General features: G+C 38.7%; 1 protein-coding gene across 6 annotated transcripts in view; it reads left to right on the top strand.

Moving 5' to 3' along the window:
* The window catches only part of RASGRP3 (RAS guanyl releasing protein 3), a 115412-nt gene that overhangs the window by 15142 nt on the left and 81699 nt on the right, over positions 1-18571 (top strand). For 2 of the 6 annotated variants that reach the window (XM_060412274.1, XM_060412276.1), the window contains exon 1: positions 5610-5688. The exons of 2 other annotated variants lie outside the window; for them this stretch is intronic. The gene's annotated coding sequence lies outside the window, so the exon portion shown is untranslated. Of the gene's footprint in view, positions 1-5609; positions 15491-18262; positions 18568-18571 lie in introns of those variants that run through there. 2 more of the 6 variants (XM_060412278.1, XM_060412277.1) reach the window with 2 other exon arrangements.

The following is an 18571-nucleotide window of genomic DNA, read 5'->3' as shown; positions in this document are numbered from 1 at the left end:
TGACTAATTCAATAGTGGAAACCAGATAATCAACCCAATTTGCCCTGGTTGTGGTGGTGGTTTTAGTTGCTAAGTTATGTCCAACTCTTGCAACCCTGTGGACTGTAACCCACCAGGCTCCTCTGTCCATGGGATTTCCCAGGCAAGAATACTGGGGTGGGTTGCCATTTCCTTCTCCAAGGAATTTGTACTGGAGAACTCTTCAAAGACTTGAGAATTAGTGGCACCAAGTACTGTTAACATTGTAGGTGAAGGTGAGACTAAAGGGAGGGAAACTGGTTGAAAATCTTCCTAGGAAACAGTTAGATTCCCAGGTCCTCTCCCCTGCTTTACACAGTACCATGATACCGGAGGTTTACTCTCTCAAGAGGATAAAACATAGGTGTTTATATTGCGGGACCCTGGTCTTGGGATGAGGTCCAGCTGCAGGTAGACACATTCTAGGTAAAACCAGAGAATTATTTAAAAGTTGAAACCCAGCCCTCTTCTCCCACTTGACTCCCAGAACACAGTAGGCAAAGCAGAAAATATGATTGCTAATAGGTTCTGGGTTTTATATCTTAAGACTTGGCGAAAGAAAAAGAATGTTCTGGCTCCATGTCTGAAAAATATGGGGAAGGGATCCATTAGGTTGGGGAATCAATCTGCCTGAATCAGGTGCCTACCCCTGAAACACTCCAATTTGGCCAAAGTGAGAGAGGTACTATGACTAGCCCGGTTAGGATCACATGCCCATCCCTGGGCCAGTGAACCTTGCTCAAAAGATCAAGAAGTTCCAAAGGTCATAGGGCCAGATGGGTTTGTGGTTGAAGAGGGTGATAGAGAATGGGCATATTAGAGAGACAGTGTCCTAGATGACAACTAAAACTTCTCAGCCTCCTCTGTAGGAGGTGATGTCATGTAAGGAAAGGACCACAGCTTAAAATTCTTAAGTAGTGAGAAATGAGTACACTTTACATTTCTACAATACATTATGGGTTTTCAAAGTACTTTTTCTCTATATTTATTTCCTTTGTTTTCCAAAAAAATCTGTGAGACAGATATTGCTATTCCCACTTTCTTGATAATTAAGGGGGACTCATCATGGTAAAGGTGGTGGCCTCACTCACTATACCTTAACTAGATGAAGGCAGAGCTGGTATGAGAAATCCTGTCTTTTGATTCTTAGTCTTGAGCAGTTTATTTTTTAGCATCGCAGCGATCAGCCCAACATCACAAACTCCTAGATGACTGAGCAGGGAAGGACATTTGGAGATGCTATGTACGGGCAATAAACTGCAAGACTGTCCACAGTCTCCTATCGTCTGACCCACAATTCCCCTGCACATCAACCCCAACAAGTGTAAGATCAACAGAGGCTGGGAGAGTATAGCCAAATGCACACAGCTTGAAGGAGCCACATGACCTCCTTTTGGAACAAGACTAAATAATTAACTTCTGGGGAGAATTTTCCATCTGTTTTCCAGATAAGATTGATTAAAACGCAGTTTCAAAGATTCCATGAAAGGATGGATGAGCTGCGCCTTCTGGCCTGGTTAAGTTTGGTTCACACTCCTCTGCAGGGTTCCAGCTCCACCACACGAGGAAGGCCACTTCTTTACCTTCAGACCTCCTGGGGAGAAAAGGAGTGGAGGTCCCGGATGTGAGCCCTACCCTGCACTGAGCACTTTGCTCTAAGTAGGAAGGGTGGCACCTTTGCTGCAGACCAGCTGGGTAACAACCTCATATGCATTTTATTTACCGTTTTGATGAGGAAAGAGCAGGGAAGTGTATTTCTCTTTGCCAGTTCTTGTCTCCCACTTCACTCATGCTCTTTCCTCCTGATCTAGTTTTTTCAGTTCCCTTTGTTATTTTTAGTATGAAGAACTTTCATTCAATCACTTTTAAGGCTTCAGAAAAATAGTTAAAAGAAGTTGAGTTGGGGAGCATTGTCTGATCCTCTTATCTGTGTGTGTAAACTCAGTCCTGAGTATTCACTGGAAGGACTGATGCTGAAGCTGAAACTCCAATACTTTGGCCACCTAATGTGAGGAATTGACATTGGAAAAGACCCTGATGCTGAGAAAGATTGAAGGCAGGAGGAGAAGGGGACGACAGAGGATGAGATGGTTGAATGGCATCACTGACTCGATGGACATGAGTTTGAGCAAGCTTCTGGAGTTGGTGATGGACAGGGAGGCCTGGCGTGCTGCAGTCCATGGGGTTGCAAAGAGTTGGACACAAATGACTGAGTGACTGAACTGAAACACACACACACACTGTTGCACACACATATCCGACACCTGGGGAACTGAATGGATTAAAAATGGATCCATCTCTTGTTTGTTATTTAATGATAGTCTTTGCATTTTCATGGTGAATTCAGACAATTAACACTGTGGTTCTTTAGGTATTTCTTATTTTCTATTTACCATTCTTTTCCTTTCCTGCTTTCCTTTGGATTTTTCAAGTTTTCTGTATTCCAGTTTCTCCCCTCTAGTGTTTTGAGCATAATGTCGTCTATTTCTTTTCTTTTAGTAGTTATACTTAAAACTTTAAAAGCATATATTTGATTGAGCAAAGCCTAATGTGAATATCTTCATATTAACATCCTAACATCTTCTAAATAACATAAAGATATCTTCTGAATATCATGTCTTAGAAGCTTGTAATTATGCTCTCATGCTCCCATTTCTCATGTTATTACAGTTGAAAATTTTAGCCCAATATGAAAAACCAATTTTGTTGAGGTATAATGGATATATAATAAATGGCACATAATAAAAATATACAATTTGATGTCTTGGCATGTATATATCCATAATATGTATCACCACAATAAAGATAGTAGTCATTCACTTGAAAATAAAACTCTGATCGAGTTCACACACGAACTTACCTGGTTGCATGTAAACTTGTTTTACTTAAGGAGTTCTGTCACTTCTGAACAGAAGGAACTGAGATAATCACTGTTCATCCAAGCCCACTAGGCATTCTGCTAAATTCTTTACGTCAATTGTTTCTCATTTTTTTCTTTCTTTTTCATTAAAAAAACTTCTTAAAATTATGAAATATTATAACACATTTACAGAAGACTTGGAATAAATGGAACAAAGTTACATATAGTTCCACTATATCATTTCTTTATTGTCATTACTTTTTAATTATATAAAAAAGCAGGTTTAGTATAAGTGAATATACTCAATATCAAATGAATAGTATAAAAGAGGGAAGACTTGCAATCCTCTTTTTTTGTTCAGAATAGTTACATGTTTATTGCTGGTTGTTACTGTAGATATTTTCTATGCAGTTGAAAACACAAGTACATTATGGAGATTTTTTTGGCTTAAAAAATAATTTACGCATGCTGTTTTTATACGGCTTGCTTTTGTCATTCGTTACATCAAAGCCATCTTCCCATCCATCCTTCTCATGGCTGCATGATTTATTCAGTGTTGAATTAATGTATTGTGATTATTTTGATCAGTCATCACCAACTCAATGGACATGAGTTTGAGCAAGCTCCAGGAGATGGTGAAGGACAGGAAAGCCTGCTGTGCTACTGTCCATGGGGTCACAAAGAGTCAGACTGAGTGACTAAACAGCAACAACCCCTTGGTTTTGGTTGTTTCCCTTTTATTGTTGTTATTATAGGTGTTGTATTAAACTTGTCTTATGTCTAGAGACGACAGGAGACTTCCCTGTAGCTCAAACAGTAAAGAATCTGCCTGCGAGGGAGGAGACTAGGGTTCGATCCCTGAGTTGGGAAGCTCCTCTGGAGGAGGGAATGGCAATCCACTCCAGCATTCTTGCCTGGAGAATTCTATGGACAGAGAAACCTGGCAGGCTATAGTCCATGGGGTCGCAAAGAGTCAGACATGACAGAGTGACTAACACAGTATGTCTATCCTTGTGCATTTATTGAATATTTTTATAGGATAAAACTCTGAAGTGCAATGCATTATTCCAACCCACATAGCCACCCTTTGAGCTGGGTATTATCATTTCCTTTTTACAATTGAGGAATCTTACGCAGGTCTTCCTCTGCTTACAATGGGGTTATATGTCCCAATTAGCCCAATATAAACTGAGAATATCACAAGTGGAAAATGGATTTAATACACTGCACTTCCTGAACATCATAGTTTAGCCTAGCCTAACTTAAACGTGCCGAGACCACTTACATTAACCTACAGTCAGGCACAATCATTTAACACACAGCCTATTTTATACCCAAGTGTTGAGTGTTTCATGTAGTTGATTGAATAGTGTATGGAAAGAGGAAAATGAATGGTTGTAGAAGTTCAGAATGGTGTTAAGTGTATGGGTTATTTCCTCTTGATCACTCAGCTGGCTGGGAGTTGCACCTCGCCACAGCAGCTCAGCATCACTAGAGAGTATCAGAGTGCATACTGCTAGCCTATTGTTGTTCAGTCACTAAGTCGTATCCAACTCTTTGCGACCTCATGAACTGCAGCACACCAGGCTTCCCTGCCCTTCATTATCTCCCAGAGTTGGCTCAAACTCATGTCCATCGAGTCGATGATGCCATCCAACCATCTCATCCTTTGTCACCCCCTTCTCCTGCCCTCAATCTTTCCCAGCATCAGTCTTTTCCAATGAGTTGGCTCTTTGCATCAGGTGGCCAAAGGATTGGAGCTTTAGCTTCAGCATCAGTCCTTCCAATGAATATTCAGGGTTGCTTTCCTTTAAGATTGAGTGTTTGATCTTGCAGTCCAAGAAACTCTCAAGAGTCTTCTCCAATACCACAGTTCAAAAGCATTAATTCTTCAGCACTCAGCTTTATTTATGGTCCAACTCTCACATCCATACATGACTACTGGAAAAACCATAGCTTTGACTATGTGGACCTTTGTCAGCAAAGTAATGTCTCTGCTTTTTAATATGCTGTCTAGGTTGGTCATAGCTTTTCTTCCAAGGAGCAAGCATCTTTTAATTTCATGGCTGCAGTCACCATCCACAGTAATTTTGGAGCTCAAGAAAATGAAATCTGACAGTTTCCACTTTTTCCCCATCTACTTGCCAAGAAGTGATGGAACTGGATGCCATGATGTTAATTTTTTTGAATATTGAGTTTTAAGCCAGCTTTTTCACTCTCCTTTTTCACCTTCATCAAGAGGCTCTTTAGTTCCTCTTTACTTTCTGCCATAAGGTTAAAACTTAGAATTCAAAGCATGATTTCTACTGAATGTATATAGCTTTCACAACACCATAAAGTCAAAAATTTGCAAGTCAAGCCATCATAAATCAGGGGGTGCCTGTACTTGAAGGGTTAAGTGACTTATTCAGCTAGTGAGTGACTGATTAGGGAATGAGCATCCTGATTTTCCAGTTCTCCAATGTGCCAAAATCCTCACCGCTCACTGTACTGCCTCTCCTCCTACTTTGGAAAATGGCTAAAAAAGAAAAAAAACTTATTAATGTTGGAATTGTCAGGAGGAAAACTGGGGATTTTCAGCTAATAGTAGTCCTATGGAATTAGATTGCAGGGGACATATTTTAGGCAACTTAGAGTTTCACTTGGCTGCTCTGCTGAGGACACTAATGTCAGAGTTGCGGGGCTATTTTTAGCAGGTTACTTTTAAGCACCCCTGGAGGGGTTGTGAAATAACCTGTCTTTCATAGGCAGCTAGGAATTGCTTGCCTACATTTTTGTTCTCAAGGAAAGGACACAGATCATCTAGGCCAGTAAGTTGGGTCAAAAATTGGACTCATGTTTATTTTACTTAACAAATGTGTTCTTGAATAATATGAGTTGAATTTTGGTTGGTCGAATGCCATTTTTAATGAACCAGGGCACACACATTTCTTGTAATCCTGCAATGAGTGGCTTTCTAAAACAAAGAATGCTTTGGTAATGTGAACAATTTTCCTTTAATTCATGTTGAATAGAACTTTTTTTTTCTTTCCGTTGGGCAAGGAACTCTATGCTCAGTTGCTGGTATCTTAAATTGTGTTGGCTGGATATTAGTTAATGGTCATGTGGAATATTTATGCTGTTAAAATACAGACTAACATAGTCCAAACTTTCACTCCAAAATCCCAAACCAAATGACATGGTGAAACTATACAATTTAGAAGAGGTGGTTTGTGATAAACATCTAATGCCAGAAAGAGTGTAGTTGTAGACCTGGGGTGCTCCTACTGTTCTATTTGGATTGCGGGCCCCATCCCTCCCTCACTGAGATGGCATGTGGAAGAGCTGGCCCTTCAGTTACTAAGGCCACAGTCCAGAAAACAAGATAGAAATAAGTGAGGGCGCTCCTGACCCTTTTCCACCAAGTGCTAATTTCTAGTCCAACATTAACATTTATGTTCTTCCTAACATATCAGTTCATTTTTGCTCATACATTAAAAAAAAATCAATCAGCAAGAGATTCTGCAACTGGAATGGGCTCTAGAGTTCATGGAATTTTTGGTGTATGCAGATAATAAGGGTTGAAGTGAAGTGAAAGTCATTCAGTCGTGTCTGACTCTGTGACTCCCTTGGATTGTAGCCTGCCAGGCTCCTCTGTCCAAGGAATTCCAGGCAAGAACACTGGAGTGGGTAGCTGTTCCCTTCTCTAGGGGATCTTCCCAACCCAGGGATTGATCCCAGGTCTCCCGCATTGTAGGCAGATTCTTTACCAACTGAGCCACCAGGGAAGCCCAAGAATACAGGAATGGGTAACCTTTTCCTTCTCCAAGGGATCCTTCCAACCCAGGGATCAAACTGGGGTCTTCTGCATTGCACTCCAATACTTTGACTACCTGATGCAAAGGACTGACTCATTGGAAAAGATCCTGATGCTGAGAAAGATTGAAGGCGGGAGGAGAAGGGGACGACAGAGGATGAGATGATTGGATGGCATCACCTACACAATGGACGTGAGTTTGAGCAAGCTCCGAGAGTTGGTGATGGACAGGGAAGCATGGCGTGCTGCAGTCCATGGGGTCTCAAAGAGTTGAACAAGACTGAATGACTGAACTGAACTCAACTGCATTGCAGGCGGATTCTTTACCAGCTAAGCTATCCAGGGAAGTGAGAGAAATAGATTCTAACTCTTAACTTTGGCCAGTTTTAGTGATTTGGCTTAATATGCTTTGGTTTTTTTTAAAAAGTTATTATTCTACATGAAAATCAAGCAAAATATTCAATACAAATGATTTAGTTAATATGCCTGGTAGGACAGGATTCTGCAAATGAATAATCTTGATCCTCTAAGTTTACAATTATCAGTCTTTTAAAGGCCTTGACCCTTGCATTGCTTTCAGTTTAGTCTTGGGAAAATAAATGAGAGTTCAGAGCAAAATGAATAACTTTGAAATCCCAATAATTCCATTCTGGAGATCTATACTTTGGAAATAAGAGCACCAGAAACTAAGATGTATGTGCTAGAGTGTTTAGTGCAGCACTGTTTATAGAGACAAAACACTAGGAGCATCTTTAGTGTTCAGCAATAAGGTGAATCGGAGAAGGTAATGGCACCCCACTCCAGGACTCTTGCCTGGAAAATCCCATGGACAGAGGAGCCTGGTAGGCTGCAGTCCATGGGGTCACTAAGTCGGACATGACTGAGCGACTTCACTTTCACCTTTCGCTTTCATGCATTGGAGAAGGAAATGGCAACCCACTCCAGTGTTCTTGCCTAGAGAATCCCAGGGATGGGGGAGCCTGGTGGGCTGCCATCTATGGGATCGCACAGAGTCAGATGCAACTGAAGTGACTAAGCAATAGCAATAAGGTGAATAAACTATATAATTACAGTATGAAGGAGTACAAAACTGTTAAGAAAATAAAGTATGTTACTGATATTGAAGCCAGTATATGTAACCATGATACACTGTGATGGGGGAAAATAAAATTACAGATTATTTTTTAATGGACAAATAGAGCCCTATGTGTGTATGTATGCATCAGATGCATTTCTCATAGGTGTGTGTCATCTCAGCGAGAGAGAGGAGTTCTACAATAACATATTTTATTTATTTTTTGTAGTATTTCCCTTACATATATCTGTATTTATCTGTGATGGGCATTATTGCTTTTTTAAGTTTAAATATTTTGTAAGTTAAAAAATTCACACAGGCATCTGTTTCTCTTATAGTGTAAAAGGAAACAAGAGCATTCTTCCAAGTGATAAGGTAGTTTTCCTGACCATTAGAATATATATTTTTAAAAAAGTGTTCATAAGCATTCAAATACCTATTGAAGCCTCACCACTTAGGTTGCTATTTTCAGCTATATTAACCTATGCTCTCCTGCATTGATTGCTCACTACCATGTGTTTATTTCCACAAGCCAAGACGCTGTGGCTGACTTTCTTACTTCCTATGGTTCTATTAAGGAAACAGCACCCGCCTCTCAGCTCTGACCCTTCCCCTGTACTTGCCTCTCAGTTTGAGAGTTTACCACAACATAAATGGATCTATTGCCTTTCACTAATAAGAATGGCAATCACCAAGAAAAGCCCTGAGAACAAACACTCCTTATTTAATTAAAATATGAAGGAAAACTGGAACCGTTGCTACCACTTTTTAATGTGCTTCTAAAAGGGCTTTCTTAGTTGACCCCCTGTGATCTGCAAATAAGAAAATCCTATAGCAAGAATGTTAGATCCTCATTTCGCAGCAGGTTCCCACTCTTGTGGTTGCCTTTTTGTTTTTCCAGGAAGTCCTAGAAAGGAATATCTTATCCAAAGGCATTCTACGCACAAAGGGTATAAGTAAGCCTGAGATGCAGTCAAAAGTTTCAGCAAAGAGAGTGCAAGTAAATCATGGCAATATTTGATCAAGCGTATGATAAATGGAAATGAGGTTAGAAGCTCAGGCCTCACAGATTTAGAACCTACAGGTGGTGGTGGTTGGATTAAAGCTTGGGCAAGTAGTTTGGCACTAAAGACTGGAAAATAGGACTTGTAGTCAGCCAGCTGGGTTTGGGTAACATGGTAAAGTAAAGAGCAGAAGTGATTTAAGTAAAACATTGACACTGGTTAGAATTATGTATAATTTTGAGCAAATGGATTTGGTATCAAAATAGTACGGCTAATGTATAGTATAACCATGGTGTAAAAATAAATTCATTCATTCATTCCGAAAGTGTCCACTGACCATCATCTTCCAGCCCAGGCCAGCGGGCTGTGATGTGAACTCAGGACAGCTTAGCAGATTTACAGGAGTCCAGCAAGGGCAAAACAACGAGAGAGTAGACAGAAGTGGGTCCGAGGGGTCCTATAGTTTGCATATAAGAATAAAAGGATTTGGAGTTTCTAACTATGCTTTTCCTGTGATTCCTAGGAAGATCAAATTGTGCCCCACTTCGTGCATTTGGCTATCACATAACAAGAAAAACAAATAAATTTGAATATTTTCTTTGCCTCATTCATCCCTGAATCAGCTTTGTGTTTTATACTTTGATATAACAATGATGCTGACACAAATAGGAAGGAAACCATAAATGTGAAAACGGCCCTTTTATTATTTTCTACATACCAAATGGTTCTCAGGAAAATGCATTGGGACAGCCTTGGGGATTTTATCTATTTATATTTATTTATCTGCTTATTTTTTACTCTAAACAACTTTTTTCAAGAACTAAAAAAATTCTGGAAACTGCAGTGGCATTTTAGAAGATTTAAAGTTAATATTATCATTAATCTGTGGTATATAGTGATGAGAGCTTCAAAGACTGATGAAATTTGCTGTCAAGTCAGGGTTTTGAAAGAAGACTCAGTGGGGGAAGTTATTGTATAAGCAGTTATGCTAAGTAAGGTATTTCGTGCCACAAATACTTAATTTTCCTTCCTGTGTTTTTTTTTTTTTTTTAACTGAATATAGCTTTAGCTAGCATGGTCTAAGAAGCTACACTAAGAGATCCGAGAAGCTTAGATGGAGGGGAAAATGTTGCCATTAAGATAAATTTAAACAGATTGAGTTAATGCAACTCTACCAATATGTAATGTGTTTTTAAAAAGTAAATGAAATTTTATAGAAAAGAGGGAAAAGAGAGAAGAGATTGGCAGGAAAAAGAGATACTTAAAGGGGAAGGCTATTTTTAATCTGGATTGATTTGTACAGAAATTCCTCCTGGGATGGTGCGTAAAATGGGGGCACAGGGGATGAGGTTTGAGGGCACCTTCTGTTGAGGCCTCCTCTGCTAGAGACTGTCCTTATTCATTCTCCTCTTTGTTTTTCTACAGCCCTATCTCTAGTTTATGAATGGCTGGCTTCCAAAGGCTCACTTGTAAATCAGTTATTGGGAACTCAAGATATTTTCAACCCAGAGAAGTATTATGCACAGAAACAATGGTTTTAAAAAATATTTCTTTTACTTATTTGGCTGTGCCAGGTCTTAGCTGTGGCACTCTGGGTCTTCACTGCTGCATGTGGGATCTAGTTCCCTGACCAGGGGTTGAACTCGGGCCCCCTGTGCTGGCAGCATGGAATCTTAGCCACTGGGAAGTCCTAGAAGCAATGTTATAAATGCCACTCAGTCTAGCAGACTACCTCACGACCACTGAACCACTATCACTGGCTGAAATAGCACACGTTTGCAATGCACAAGGGTAGCAGGCTACTGTTGTGATGCCAATGATTAGATCTTAAAGTGCCATGCAGTTTACTTGGCTATAATGCTTGAGGATAAGCAGGGTAAGCTAGAAAAGGACAAGCAAGTCTCTGAAAACTTCTCTGACTGCCAAATCATTTTGTGGGGTAAATGTGCAGGGTTTGGAGTCAGACGGTCACATTCAAAATGTCTCTTTCTTTGCTGCTTTCGGAGAAGGCAGTGGCACTCCACTCCAGTACTCTTGCCTGGGAAATCCCATGGACAGAGGAGCCTTGTAGGCTACAGTCCATGGGGTTGCTAAAAGTCGGACACGACTGAGCGACTTCACTTTCACTTTTCACTTTCATGCATTGGAGAAGGCAATGGCAACCCACTCCAGTGTTCTTGCCTGGAAAATCCCAGGGACAGAGGAGCCTGGTGGGCTTTCATCTATGGCGTCGCGCAGAGTTGGACACGACTGATGCGACTTAGCAGCAGTAGCAGCAGCTGTGGGCAGGCTAGTTAATCTTGTTAAAGGTCCTCTGGGGATAATAGTATCTCCATAGAGCATTGCTGTGAGAATTAAAGGAGCATTTTAAGCAGGTGATAATTTGTTATAAACTATTAACAATATTAAGAGATGCTGATTGTTGTGATAAATATTTGTTGTTATTCCTTACATATGGCTTTCTACATGTTCCACTTTTCTCCTGGAGGTATTATAAACCTTGAAGGTAAGAGATTTTTGTCACACACTTTGATGAATCCCTAAATGCAATGCACATTGAACACAAGACATTTTATTTTCTCATTTATTGACTATGGTTTACTTAGTTCAAGGGCTTTGGCAGTTAAAAACTCTACTCTGATTCTTCACAATTTCCTTCTACTCTGATTTTTCACAAGTTCTCTCTGTAACTGGCATGTAGTGTGCGTGGTTCTTACAGCTGATTGTGATTATCAATGAAAAAAGGGGGAAAAAAGGGAAGAACAAGGTGAAAGAAGATCCCCTATAATTCTTAGACAAATGGTGGAAGGGAAAAAAAGGAGATAAAGGGCCCCCAAAGTAAATGTATCTGAGGAAGCAATGACCAGGTAGAATTTACTAAACCCAAGAAATACAAGAGTAACATTGCATATGAGGTTCCCTGAAGATAAGGTGGGGTGAGGATGCAGCATGGCGGTGGGACCTCAAGTTGACCAGCAGGTGGTGTGTCACCAGCTTGGAGCAGCTTGTATGGAGCCTGGCACCTAGCAGATGGATGGGGGGCAGCTGGCAGGGCTGAGTAAGTAAGGGTGGTGGTGGTTCATGCTCTCTGATCTGGGCATGGGATGGATACCATCTGGGAATTTCTGCTTGTGGGAATGCCTCTAATAGGCACAAAGGCCCATCAGGATGTCTCTGAGAAACTGAATCCAAGGTGCTTAAGCCAGGCCATGTTTCCCTCCTCTTCCTTCATCCTTTGAACCTCCTTTGAAGTAGTTCCACCACTTCCGGTGACTTGCTGTCAGTTATTACATCCAGGAGCACCAGTTTAGAGAATCAAGACTTAGTTGGGAGGAAGTGGCAGGCTTTGTTAATGGATGGGGAGGCTTTCCTGCTCTGGGTCCTTTCTTCTTAATCATGTTTCTTATCAAAGGCTTTCTCTTGTTCATGTAGATGATTAAAATACTTCAGTATGTTTATAAGCCTAGTATACTTTTTCTTATATAAAAAAGATCTCATTTGAAAATGAACAACTGCTACATATTTATCATGGAAACACTAGAAAAGAGCTGATAAGCAAAAGAAGGGGGGGAAACTGAATGTGACCTCAACTCCCAAAGAAAACTGCTGTTAAAAATTGGGTGTCAAAAGTTTCAGTTTTCTATATGCTCACATATTTTCTTAGAAAAGTGACATCACACTGAATAAATTGTTTTGTAATTTGTGTTTTTCACTTAATCTATACCAAATAGTTTCCCACATGAACATATATTGACATTATTTTATAATGACTCCATAGTGCTGCATGTTATGAATGTGTTATAATTTATTCTACTACTTTTGGCACATAGATTGTTTCAAAATTTTCACTAGTAGAAACAATGTTGTTAAAAACACGCTTATATATGAATATCTATATTTTGGGGCTATATCTCTAAACACAAACTGAAGAATTTTAAAGTATACATATTTTAAAAAGCTTTTTCTACATATCACAAAATTATCTTCCTCAAATGTTGTAGCAATTTATATTCTTGCCAGTAGAGTATGAAGGTGCCATTTTCTAAACCTCCTGCCAACATTGGAAAGTATCAATAATCCATCTTTGTCAAGTTTTTAGAAAATAAATGGTATCCTATTATTGTTTAGCTTATATTCATTTTTAGGAAACAGTATTTTTCAGATGTGTATTGGCCATTTATATTTCTTCCCTTGTGTATCATTTATAATATCCTTTGTCTTGTTGTTAACTGTAAGTGCTATTCATACGTTAAGGCTCTTAACCCTTTAACATACAGGTTTCATTTTTTAATCTCATTTTGACATTTCTGATTTAATTTTGGTTATGGTGGGGTTATTTCAGATGTATACAAATTTTATTCATTTAAATAGTAAAATTTTTTCTTTATGATTTCTGCTTTTCTGATCATAGAATAATTTTCTCAATAAACATATTTAACCATGATTTACATGATTTTTAAGATTATAAAAACAATTACATCATTTTCTCCAAGTGTGTGGTTTTATTCTCATGTTTCACTCTTTGGTCCACTAGGCATTTACTTTGTGTATGATGTGAGGTAATAATTACATCTTTATTTTTCCTAATAATTAACTATTCAACCATAATAATTTCTCCCCACTAAGTTTAAACACCATATTTAACAGATAGACATTTTATTATAGTGCTTGTATTTATAGTTCTGGGCTTTCTGCTCTGTTCCATTGCTCTGCCTCCCTTGGCATCAGTAGCAAACTATTAAATTCCTGATTTTTTCTTGTTAGCCTATTTAATATCCAGGACACACCCCTTCATTGTTTTCTAAAAATTTCTTTACCATTCTGTATTTCATTCTTTCAAATAAACTTCAGGAGTTCTTTTTTAAGCTGTTTGAAAAATCTCTTTTGAGATTTTAACCAAAAATTAATTATATTTATAAATTAAATAGGGAAAAATTAACATTTTGACAATGTTGAATCTTCTGTTCCAAGAAAATCATATAACTTTACTTATTGAAATATTTCCTCAATATAGTTTTATAAATTTTAAAATATAAGTTATTCACTTTTTTGGTCATTTCTAGAAACTTTGCTGCTATTAAGCTTTTTTCCTCCATTATGTTTCCCAACAGTTTTTGTCTGTTTTATGGGAAGTTCTTTTATTTTGTGAATTTGTTTTTTAACTGTTCACCTCACTGACATTTCCAGTTATTTAAAAACTTTTTAAAAAGCTAACTCTTTTGAGTAAATGATAACATGTACAGTTTAGATAATTCTGTCTCCTGCTCTTTCATGATTCTTTTTTTAGTTTCTTTTTCTTATCTGGTCCAGAATAGTATGCTAAAATAAATGACGGTAGTGATAATGAGCATTCTTTTCTTGTTTGTTTCTGGTTTTAATGTTTATACTCCTAGTATTACACCTTGAGGTATGATGCCTGTGTTTGGTTTGGGATACACAATCTTTATTGTGCTAAGAAAAATTCTCCTATTCTATTAATTTAAAAAATTTATAGTTTTATCAAAAGACTTGTTATGATTATCTATTGTGCTAAATCAAAAGTTTTTTTCTGTTGACTTATTTATGTTACTATGCTAATACATTCCTTAATTTTGAGATATTTTTTTCATCTCAAAGGTTAACTATGTTTACACAGGAATTTAGCTGTGGTTTCCTTTATTATGTTCTATCAGTTTGTTTGTTTGTTTTTAAATCAAGAGTATTATGTTAGCTTTCTGTTATTTTTGTCCACTTGAACATTTTGTAAAGCCTGGGAATTGTCTGTGGCTTCAAGCCACAAGAGAACTTGATTGTATGAGTAATTTGGACCAAAAAGTTTTCTTGGAACAATTTCTTAATACCTTTTGCATTTTCCCATGATTATTGATCTATTGTTTTTTAACTTCTTCTTAAGTCAACTTGTCTCTGATTAACTCTTTTGCTTTGTGCATACTGTTTGATATGTGGTGTACTCATTACTGAAATTTCTAAGCGTTCTGTAATTGTTTTTTCTTCTTTTCCAATCAATGATTCTTTTTAAGACAAATTATAAATCTTTCCAAGAGCTTGGCTCTTTTCTGGCTTTTGTAATTGTTTTACAGTTTTACTACAGTGTTGTCAAAGAATGTGGAGAAAATAATTTCTTTTGGGAGGAAATTGCTTAGGATGGTTTGATGAACTAATATAAAATCTATTTTTGCAAACTTGAAAAATTATCTTCTCTTAAAGGAATAGGCAGATGACCTTTCTCTTCAGTCATTCATTTATTTATTCAGCATGGTTACAGCCACATATCTCTTATATATCAGACACTGTACTAGGCATTGCAGGATATAAAATGAGTAAGTTATACGCTTTCTCTAAGGTAGTTGAAGTTTGGATGCAGCATAGACACGTGAAGACCTAACTATAACACAGAGTAAGAAATGAAACAGCAGTGGGAAATGCAAGAGAAAAATTCAAGCCCAGTCACAGGTTCTGGTAATATAAAGGTACCAAAGCCACCGCCATGGCCCCTGAGAAGCTTTTAGTGTAAAAACAATAAATAGACTGAAGGTAGAGACAGGCTTTTGAAGGCAATGCAACTAATTAGGAAACTGGTAATCAGTGAAGACGCATGCAAGATGTAAGAAAACAGGAAGAAAGGAGGGGATTTTCACATTTAAGGGGCAAGTAGAAGAAAAGTCCACACAGGAGGCTGAAGGAAGCAGGAGTAAAATTTTATAGAAGTCACGGGAGAAAATTTTAAGGAGTGTTTGGTGAGTTGTGTCAAATACAGCTGAGAAGTTGAGTAAAATACAAGGGAAACCAATAACTTTGGTCTTTGGTGACTTGGGGGAAGATTTTATGTGTTATGTATGTTTTTACTAAAAGTGAAACATAGGCTATTTTAATGTTGGAGAAAGATAACTGACATGTGTACTTAACGATTTGCTGTTGTTACATTAAAACTGTAGATTTGTATATTTATGTAGTTTCTCTATCAACATTCCTGTTTATAGCTTTTTTCTTCTTGAGCTATATAATCTTTCTGTACTTTGGATTGTCTTGATTTGGTCAGAATTTTGATACATATTAGTCACTTTTAACAACTAATTTTATTTGATTTATATTATAAGCTTTTATAGTTTTTGAATAAATCTAGCCTGCTTTCCAAGGGACTCTCAAGAATCTTCGCCAACACCACAGTTCAAAAGTATCAGTTCTTCACCACTCAGCTTTCTTCACAGTCCAACTCTCACATCCATACATGACCACTGGAAAAACCATAGCCTTGAGTAGATGGACCTTTGTTGGCAAAGTAATATCTTGGCTTTTCAATATGCTATCTAGGTTGGTTATAACTTTCCTTCCAAGGAGTAAGCGTCTTTTAATTTCATGGCTGCAGTCACCATCTGCAGTGATTTTGGAGCCCCCCAAAATAAAGGAGATCCAACCAGTCCATCCTAAAGGAGATCAGTCCCGGGTGTTCATTGGAAGGACTGATGCTGAAGCTGAAACTCCAATACTTTGGACACCTCATGTGAAGAGTTGACCCATTGGAAAAGACCCTGATGCTGGGAGGGATTGGGGGCAGGAGGAGAAGGGGATGACAGAGGTTGAGATGGCTGGATGGCATCACCGACTCAATGGACATGAGTTTCAGTGAACTCCAGGAGTTGGTGATGGACAGGGAGGCCTGGCGTGCTGTGATTCTTGGGGTCACAAAGAGTCGGACACGACTGAGTGACTGAACTGAACTGAGCCTGCTTTCCCTAAAAAAAAAAAAAAAAAAAATCATTTCAGTGAAACTGATGGAAGAAGCCAGACTGTAAGCAGGTTGAGACTTAAAATGGGATGCAAGACCATACAAGTATTTCTCCAGAAGTTTAGTCATGAAGGGGATGAATGGATTAGTGCAGGAGTTAAAGAAGCAAATGATCAAAAAGGATTGTTTTTAGGACACAGAAAACCATGAGCATATTTAGATAATGAGGAGGGTGAGAAGGTAAAGTTGTTGGTGAAAGCATCCTGAACAGGTGGGAGTTGCCCAGTGAGACCCAAATCCAGTAGGTAGATGGCCTCTGATAGGAGGAGGGCACCTCTCTTTGAGTTGAAGGAAATGATTGGTACCTGTAGACAATATGGGCATGGAGGTGGGATCTCCCCACTTCTCTTCGAGGCTGAAAGGTGTCATTGGAGAACCTTCCATCACACTCCTGGACCCTATTGGGAAGGCGTGTTTGCGATCCTGGTCTGCATCGACAGTTTGCTTCAAGGCTGTGACTTAGGGTCCATCCCTTTTGTTCCTCTCTGCCAACAGAAGGATAAAAGTATTTCCTTCTTTTGTTTTTCTGGAGTATAGCTGCTTTACAGTGTTGTTTGTGCTTACCTTTCCTGAAGCTGTTTTTTCTATTGGTTATTGAAGGGTTTCTCTCTTTCATTGACCATGTGATATGCAATAGATCACCAGGACGATTAAGAAGTCAGTTACAAGTAAAGTAACTGATGGATGCCATCAGGTCACAAAAGTTTCTATAATGATAAAGTAATAATAAATCAAAGTAATATTTCACATGTTCAGTAGGCCTCCTTTTCTGTTTCGGGTTAATGATGGTCATATGAACTCATGAGGAAAAATTGCTTATGAAGCTAACATGTAATTCAGCACATTGTATTCTGATGTCTTATTTCTGTTATTAACTTTGAACCCTTAAAAAAAGATACATTTTGAAGTTTAAAAAAAAATTTCATTTGGACTTTGGGCTCTCACATGTTGCTAACAAATGAATCCTCTGAAAGAATGGCAAAACTGATGGGTTTTTTTTTTTTCATCCTTTTCTGATTTTCTGGAAAAACATTTTATCTTCTGTACAGAGGGAAATTTCTGGTTTGACAAACATTGTAAATAATTATGAGACAAAATCCAGATTTGAAAAATGGCCTACACAGGCTCTTCTATTGAGTAAGATCTTTTTTATTAAAAATCAAGGTTGACAGTTTAACATACTCATTATGGTTCAGAAATCCCCTGGGGCATTTTAACCTTTTAAAAATCTTTTTTGGATGTTCACTTTGCCGAAAGGGCTGAATCGCCGTCATATCTCTCCTCTCCTCTGCTCAGGCACAGATTTGGGTAAGTGTCACTCTTACCACAGCTTGGGTCAGATGCCCAAGGTCAGAATCTGTCCAAAGTCAGATAGCTTAAAGGCTTTCTTTGCAGAGAGGGGCAAAGAAGAAGGGGGGTGGGGTGGTGGGAAAATCAGCCCAGGTGAGAAATATGAATTCAACAAAGCACTCAGGATGGTTTGCCACTTTCGTGAGCAGCATAGGAAACAGCAGGCTGGTCCCATTTCCTGGCATAGCAAAGGGGGCAGCAGTACATCTGCAGAGTGCTTTGTGAATTTCTATGTCATTTCTGTTTCCACTCTCATTCCCTCACTGATAATCTCAACAGTGCCACCAAATGTTGACACAACCCAATAGATAACTATGCGGAAGTTTGGTCTCAAGTGCCTGAAATCATTTCCATTCGCTTTTTAGATAAAGCTGCATTTGCTATTCCTCATTAAGCCTCCACACATCTGCCCCTCAGCATCACGGGACGTAGCAGCCCTGTCCTTTAAAATTAAGCCTAAGCTTTCTTAGACTGCTTGTCTGCCCTCCTCGGAAGAGTCCACTCAGTTTGTGGCTCTTTCAACAAACTGGAGCCTGGGATGCTGAGAAAATAAAACCAAGATGGAGCAGCAGATGGATGTAGACTAGGGACACGTGGAAGAAGAGCAGCTGCCACCAGCTGCACTGCTGGGGTCCCTTCCTCTTGCTGTTCAAGTGTCCCATTGAAAACCTGAGGGAGGTAA

The sequence above is a fragment of the Ovis aries genome, chromosome 3 (genome assembly GCF_016772045.2).
Source record: "Ovis aries strain OAR_USU_Benz2616 breed Rambouillet chromosome 3, ARS-UI_Ramb_v3.0, whole genome shotgun sequence".
NCBI lineage: Eukaryota > Metazoa > Chordata > Mammalia > Artiodactyla > Bovidae > Ovis > Ovis aries.
Note: the sequence above shows the minus strand (reverse complement) of the source record. Positions and strands in the feature narration are given on the sequence as shown.